Source organism: Phyllostomus hastatus, unplaced genomic scaffold (assembly GCF_019186645.2).
Source record: "Phyllostomus hastatus isolate PE091 unplaced genomic scaffold, TTU_PhHast_1.1 phas_contig_118, whole genome shotgun sequence".
NCBI lineage: Eukaryota > Metazoa > Chordata > Mammalia > Chiroptera > Phyllostomidae > Phyllostomus > Phyllostomus hastatus.
In genome coordinates this window covers 9,862,028-9,870,000 of record NW_025333543.1, presented here as the reverse complement: position 1 = coordinate 9,870,000, position 7,973 = coordinate 9,862,028, and the positions used below count along the sequence as shown (strand labels likewise).

At 34.8% G+C, this 7,973-nt stretch overlaps 1 protein-coding gene across 4 annotated transcripts in view; it reads left to right on the top strand.

The window, feature by feature from the left end:
* FOXP2 (forkhead box P2) overlaps positions 1–2,866 on the top strand; it is a 328,970-nt gene extending 326,104 nt beyond the window's left edge. For all 4 annotated transcript variants that reach the window (XM_045847202.1, XM_045847189.1, XM_045847197.1 and 1 more), the window contains one exon: positions 1–2,866. This exon is cut by the window's left edge and continues 1,009 nt beyond it. The gene's annotated coding sequence lies outside the window, so the exon portion shown is untranslated.
* The last annotated feature ends 5,107 nt before the right edge of the window (positions 2,867–7,973 follow it).

Genomic DNA, 7,973 nt, shown 5'->3' with positions numbered 1-7,973 from the left:
CCACATGCTTTGGTCAGCCTTCTGTAACTTCAATTAGTACAAAGGAACCTTTTCCATGAACTACCTGCTGTTTTCTGATGACCTCTGGGATCTCTTCTTTTAGCCCTAAACAAAGAATTAAATATGACAAAAACCACAACTAAAAAAATTAATTCAGTCACAGAGTAATCTTCTGAGACCAAAAGTCCAACTAAATGCAATGAAGATTTGCTTTCATTAAAGAGAGAGGTGAGGACAAAATCTGCAGTGGAAGTTATGATAATGCTAGAAAGCAACAAATGTGGATCACTGACCAAAATGATTATGTACTTGATGCAAATGCAGATTGCATATTGTTATATATATAGTACACTGTGTTTTTGTTTTCTCCAATTCACTTAATTTCAGTGGTGAATACATGTTGTTAGAAGATGTCTTGTATGGTCTGAATCTTTGTTTTGTGCTATTTTTTATAGTCTTAAGTTATAATGAAAAAACAAAAAGTAGGAACCAAACATAAAAGGTCTAGTAAAGCCAAAAATTAATTTCATATTGATTTCAAAGTGATCTAGCTGAGTTTTTACACTGAAAGCAAAGATTATAGCAATTGTAGTCCATGGTATTTATTTTCAATCAAACCAAAGTTACATATAATTCTGCCTCTGCTTATACGGGATATTAACACTAACAATACACTCCCTTTTAAAGACTTGCACAGGCCAAATTGTTGGAATGCTGGTTTCCTTGACAACTCCAAACCCCAAAACTATAGTGATATGTAATAGAGTATTTGAAAATAGCATAGTCAGATGTTTGCTTAAAACCTAGAAACTTTACATGTTGCTTTTCTTGTGCTGTGCCAAGTCTTGATAATACTTTTCCCCCAACCAAGGGACCTCATAACCTGATTATGGTTATTGCTTTACAAACAGTTTTGACAGAAGGTGGCTGCTAGAGCTTAACATATGTACCAGTTCCATGTGATGGAGCTGGTTCTTGCAAACTAAGCTCATCATTTATTCTTTGCTGAAGTCAGCAAATAAAGTTAGAGAGATACCCAGTCATCTATCACACCAAATAAAAGATCATAATGGCTTTCAAAAGGGTTTTCCCACTTACCCAAAAGGCTTTCTGAAAGCTTCTACCTCTGCAAAAAAAAAAAAAAAGAAAAAAAAAGAAAAAAAGAAAAAAATTAGGACAATTATGGCAGATTGCATGAAACGTGAAAACGTCACAGTAACTGCTACTTTTCATTATGTTTGTCTTTGGGTCATGATCAACAAACAGGAAGTTTACCACATGGTATCAAAAGAATGATTGATATTGTGAATGATGATTTTCAGTCATCTAGGATCCTGTCAGGATTATCTGAAGGGAAAATTGGTTTTTCAGGTGCATGTTCAAAAGGCTTTGATGGATTGAAAGTAACTGTGAGAGCTGTACCATCCAGAGAGTGGCCTAAGATTACAATGCTAAAGTATGCATACCTCAGTTACAAAACTTTTGAAAGGAAGTCTCAGCCACAGAATGCATATACCTGTAGAGTTTTGCATGGGTTTTATATGAATACAATTTTAAAAAATAGCTGCTTGCACATTATACCAGAAAAACCTCCAAAACTGCAATTGCTTTGAAAATAGATTTTAGGTTTTTTGGAGTTTTCTGAAATGCTTGGTCTGTATTTTGATAATTGTGCATATTATGTAAAGATGTTGGTGGACCCATAAATGACCAGACTTTTTTAAGAAAAATGTTGCTTTAATACATTTCATGAATTTTTACTTATATCATTGCTTGCTAGTAATAGCAAATCTGCTTTTCTGCATCTGCTTTGCGTAGCTATTGTAAGGCTTTGAACTAATGTATGTATTTATTGCTTGAACTTCTGTGCATACCCTATAAAACATAATGTCTGACAGTTTAAATGGCTCATGTATTCTTGCTTCTATCAAGCTGATTATGGGGACTATGATCTTTTGTATACAAGAAATTTTAACTGTAGCACAAACATCTGTTTATGTATTGGTGGAATATACCTGTTTTATTTATCTTTTTTGAGGTAAACTAATTTTTGATACTTTTCATTACTGTGTACTATGTTCATACTTTGAATTCTCTGACATTAGAAGTCATGGTTGAGAATTGTAACAGCTGTTATTTGTTCTGTATTCATGGCTTTCACTGCTGAATAAAATAAAGGACCAAACCTAGGATTTGAAAGAAAACTGTCTACCTCTAACACCAGGGAGTTATCATATTTTATTTTACATAGATTTAGTCTACAAAGACACAATTGCTTAAACCTAGTGAGCTTAAGGCTTATATTCTATGTGGTTGGATTCATGGCAGAGTTGTACTATTTGATAATCAATTAAAATTTCATGTGAATGTAACAAGTATTCAGTAGAATTACCATTAACTAAGTTTTCTTTAGGTTAACATCATCATTCTGTATCTATAGCTGCTTAACTTTATAAGAATGCATTTCTTTGTGATTAGAGAATCAAAGAATAGACAGCTAGGAATAGAGCTACAGAAGCACACTTAAACCATCCTGGATTTTAATGTCCCTGGATAGATTCAGTCACAATAGCCATTAGATTATTTTGTGGTTTTCAAATTAAATATTCACATTTTAAAGAATTTGTGAGACTTCATCCTACACATGCCAATATTAACACACATTTGGACAACAACTTTTTAATGTCATAAAGTTATTGAAAGAAACATAGCCTACCCTTGTAATTTCACAAGTTTGGGTTGCAATGAAAGGGTTTCTTTCTTTCTTTTTTTTTTTTTTGTCCATGAACACTTGGTAGATCTTACCTAACAAAAAGAAGGATGTACATTTTCCTATAGAATTAATGTATGAAGAGTGTGTCACTGCTGTTGAATGTAAAAATGTATATGAAAACATTTCATTCACTTGACCACATTTCTGAAGTATAAATAAAAATTATAATTCTTTTGACCCATTTATAACCCCTAGAATTTAATTTTTTCAGAGATACCCTTTTTCCCTGCCAGAGTTAAATCATAAATTTGTGTATACATGCCCCACAAATTGTTTAAAATCACTTTCTTAGGATCAGAGATTCAAAAACCAAATCATATACAAAATAAATCAATAAAGGTAGGGGCTTCTTGTCAAATACATCCCATTAGAAACCATTTTCAGGTTCAAACTTGACATGCTCACATAATCATCTCATGTTTTCATGCTTTTATTCTAATAGAATTTTACATCACAATTCTGAACATTCAAAAAATGTGGGGGTAGGGAGAAACATAATTAATATATTTAACTTTATTATTTTCCTTTATCTTTTTAGGCCCCTAAATATCAGTCACATCCATGGAGTTCTGCTGTGGTTTAAGAGGATATACAGGGAAAGGTAAAAAGCTTTCCAAGGGAATACTTCTTTGCCTGTAGTGACCAGTCCCAGACCTTTATTAGTGTCCAAAACAGGCAAGACAAGCCATCTGCAGAAGGAAAGTTTACCTTTTTCTTTAACTTTAATATACATTCCAGAATTTGTCATAATTGGAAGTAAAAGAAAATAAATATGTTGAGTATATTTTTATTTTATGCATATTTTAATAGTTTTTGTCATCCTCATGAGAGAGTGAGTACCTTGACCAAAAAGCTTCCAAAAGATAATACATTGTTTTAAGAGAAATGTGAACATAAAATTAATTTTATTGAACCTTAGATTCATATTTAATTATCAGTTGAAAGTAAATGAATACCAACATACCCCCATCCAGTGTATTTATTTTTTAATTTATTAAAGGCTATATTACAAGATGGGAATTCAATGGTCTCGTATTCTCTTCTTAATATAGGGAAACTAATTTAGAGATTAAAACTAACAATTCAAAAAAAAAAGAAAAAGTGATTTGACAAATATTTTGTATTTAAACCTTAGTTAAAACTCCAGTCACTCTGTAGTAAAATATTGTGTTGCCCAGATATATTGTGTTAGGTCAACAGAGGATTCAACTGATTTGTAAAAACAGTTACTAAATTATTTTGAATTTTTAAAAATTAAAACGAAGATGACAACTTAAAATCTCACTAACTAGAATAAAAATACAGATGACAAATTACAGTGTAACCATTTCTCTAGGCAGAAGTAGTGAAAGCTAAGTACCCAACTCTACTCTTGCTTCCAAATATTTCACAAAATGAGACAACTTCTAACATTTAAATGCTAATGAGGGAAAATAACATAAAATGCACATTTTCATTATTAATCAGGTTTTGAATTTCATTCAAAACATTTAAACAGCAGAGTACAATATTACTGCATGAGAATGTGTAACTTGAGAAAATAAGGTGTGGCTTCACTTACAATCTGACACATTATTTTTTTTTCTATCGTTCTCTCTCTGTTCAGTCACCATCAACACATTCTAGAAGAAGCCATGTGGCAACTGAAAAAATGGAAACACCATTAGTTATAAAAGTTTAGAAGTTTCTGGGGAATTTGTACCTTACATTGATTGTAATGTATTACTTCACCCAATAAGATACACATGAATGTATACAAATACACATAGTTCAAAAAATAAACAAAATTATAGCTTTAAGCCCTAAATGTTTATTATTGATTTCACACTCTGCTGTGAAGTAAACACTTGATATCTTTTGAAATAAATACTAGTCAATCGGTTTCCTAAAGTTGAAGTTGATCTTATTCCCTACTTCATGAGTTTTCAGGTTCCAATGATCCTATAGAAAATACAAACATGTACATAAAAATTATTTTCCTTCCCTTCATATTTGAGGATCCTTGAGATCAAAAGTTTTGGCAGTAAACACACGCAGAGGCGAGTGAGTATAAACAGAAAAGAGACATGAAAATGAAGAGTTATTAAAGAAAATGTGCTGCCTTTGGCCAGACATGAATGTATTTGTTCAACTCTTCATGTCATGATTATAATGCTGAAGGGATTATCAATTTGAAATTCAACTATCTATATGATTCTCTTCTCAATCACTTTCTCTGAAGTTCCCCCTTGTGTTCAATAACAACTTGCTATTGCCCTGGGGAGATTGTATAGAGTAGATTGCTTGTTCCCATAATATCATTCAGGGATGTTGATAAAGGACAAACCCCTAAGTCACCATCTTCTTGGAAAGCAATGCAGCCCTTGAGGCATTGGAACATACTGGAGGGAACACCTGACCTGCCTTCCCTGCTTAACTCTCCTTTAAATGCATTTAGATGGCCCTGACTGGTGTGGCTTCCTGGGTTGAGCAAAGTCCCACAAACCAAAAGGTCACTGGGGTCAATTCCAAGTCAGGGCACATGCCTAGGCTGTGGGCCAGGTCTCTGGTTGGGGCATGCAAGAAGCAACTGATTGATGGTTCTCTCCCTCTCTTCCTTTCTCTCTAAAAATAAATAAATTAATAAAATAAATATATTTAAATGATGTTATAGAAAATGCAACATTAAAAATTACCAATCCTCTTTGGTTAAATGTGCTAAAAAATTAACAAGGAGTCTTGGGAGAAAGTTATAAATTCTAAAATGACATTCTCCTAATATAGTTATTATGATAATGTATTCATATATCCTCTATAAGCCAAACAATTAAACTTTTCAGAAAAATTTTAACTTTTCCCCTTTCATAAGCAGAAGGAGCTTTAGGCAACTAGTCTACAAGAAACCAAACCAAAAGAACTTCAACAGAAATATTTCATCTGGAGATAACAGATGTTAAAAGTCTTATAATAGTATCAAAAGCTTGCTACCAGGGCCACACATTTATTTACAGTTTTAGCTTCTTGAGTAATAGAAAGTAATTCAAAGTTAATAAAACAAAGTAAGATTGCAAAGAAATAAACAAGTGATTTTTAAAATTATTTTAAAGATCAAACCATTTTCTCAATAGCCATGAAAAGCTGTGTGAGATTTATAAAAGAATCCAACATTTTGGTTGTTTCCAGTCTGTGACACTTGATTCTCACATATAGTCTCCTTATATGGCATACTCAGTTATCCCTATATGGTATTGTTTCACTTTTTATTTTCCCATCATCTTAGATATAATCTTATAGTAACCTCTATGGCAAAATGGAAAAATGTCATTAATTTTCTTCTCTGCAAAATTGAAAGATGTCACTATTGGATAATGTGGTGCATTAGTAGTTATTTTACTGAAGGAACAGTCTTAGGCAGACAATCATTAATATAGTCCAATTGTTATTTCATTTAGGAAAATTATTGGGTCACTTGAAGAGCACGTATGATACATAAAATTTGAAGGATAGACATTGAACTCAAGCATCTAAAAAGACATTTCATGCATCTTAGCATAAGTTAAGTGATGTACCAGGGTTTATTTCCAAGGAACCTAATCAAAAATATGGAGGAAAATATTTCTCTATTTTATGCCAAAGAACTCAGACATGATGACTTGAACAAAAGAGAATTTATTTTCTATAACTCAGGTCTTCCATGGATTCTAACATTGAAACCCATCAGGAGAACAATAGGTAGTAACTTCATGTTTAGTGATCATTCTAACTGTATTCAAAAGGTGAATATCCAGTCAATAGCTTTACTTTTCCACAGGGTCACAAAACTATCCACTTACCTTTTGACATTTTTGGGAAACACTGGCAGTATTGAATAATCCAACATTTTCTTTACTAAACTATAATAGAGCCCCTTTTAGAGCAAGAAGCATCCTGTTCCAGCCCATTAGAAAGAAGGAGCATGGATGGGGAGTTAACCAGCTGGCAGGTATTGCTCCTTATGGTAAGGGTCTGAGATTGAATGCAGGATCTGGGCCTGAAATGGAAAACTGGCTTCATGTAATTTTCCAACTCTGATTGATTCATAGTGGCCACTTGGAGTACCAGGCACAATGTAGAAGTTTAATAAACACTCCATTATGGATTATGAGACTATGTCTTCACAAGAACATGTACCATCACCTACTAGTGATTTCTTCCATGAGAAGAGAAAGGGGGGAGTAGGACGAAAGGACCACTGATTTACCAATCTGTGTTTGGTTCCTCAATGACAATGAGATCTGGGAATATTCAAACAGTGGCTCAAATGTAACAAATTGGTTCAGACAAGATGCTGGGGAGCAGAGAGGAGAACCCCAATATGGCACAAGAAACTGCCCCAGGAAAGGGCAAGTGGTGGGGAGGAAACCTTGAGGCAGTGGTTGAAGCCACAGCCTGCAAAATAACCTCATTTATCCCAGGGGAGGGTAAACAACTGATGTGTTTGTAACATAGCCAGAGGGAGCTTGTACAGAGATTGTATAGGCTGAGAAGTTCACAAAACACACATGTGACAACATGACACCCTGTCCTGGTCAAACATATGCTGCACTCCTGTGTGTGACTACAGACTCTGCCCCCTTCTGAAAAATGGTGGCCAAAAGAAGGTTAAAAAAACTGAGGAGCTGACAAACATGGCAGGCATTAGTGCCCATTAGTTGAGAAGTTAGACATGGTACAGACAGACACACCTAGAATTGGTGGACAAAAGGACACTCCCACAGTGCATAGGATTTAGGGAGGGGATTTTAAAACAGAACACATGCAGAAGCACTCTCTCCTCTTTCTTACTTCATGCCACTGATTGGGGTGTGGTGTGGGAGTATTGGTGGGACCCACATATGCCAGGCCCACTTGGAGCACTTCTTTGCCTTGAACAGGTGGGAACATGTGCAGAGGCATAGTCCTGCAATGGGATGTGCCTTGCTGAGCTCTAGCCCTTGGGGAATTATGACCCTGTGGAGCACAGCACACATGTCCTGGACCACTCTTATTCTCTCACCCTGAGAGATACACAGGCCAGAAAACGTCCTTGGTCCCAGAGGCACAGGCAGCCTCAGGGACCAGGACCCCACAAGTGGAGCTACCCCCACATGACAAGGTACAATGATCTGACAGCACCCTGAGCCTCAGAAGAGAGAGAAGTTGCATAAGGTGATGGTGACTCTGGAACCCACAAGTGTTCACC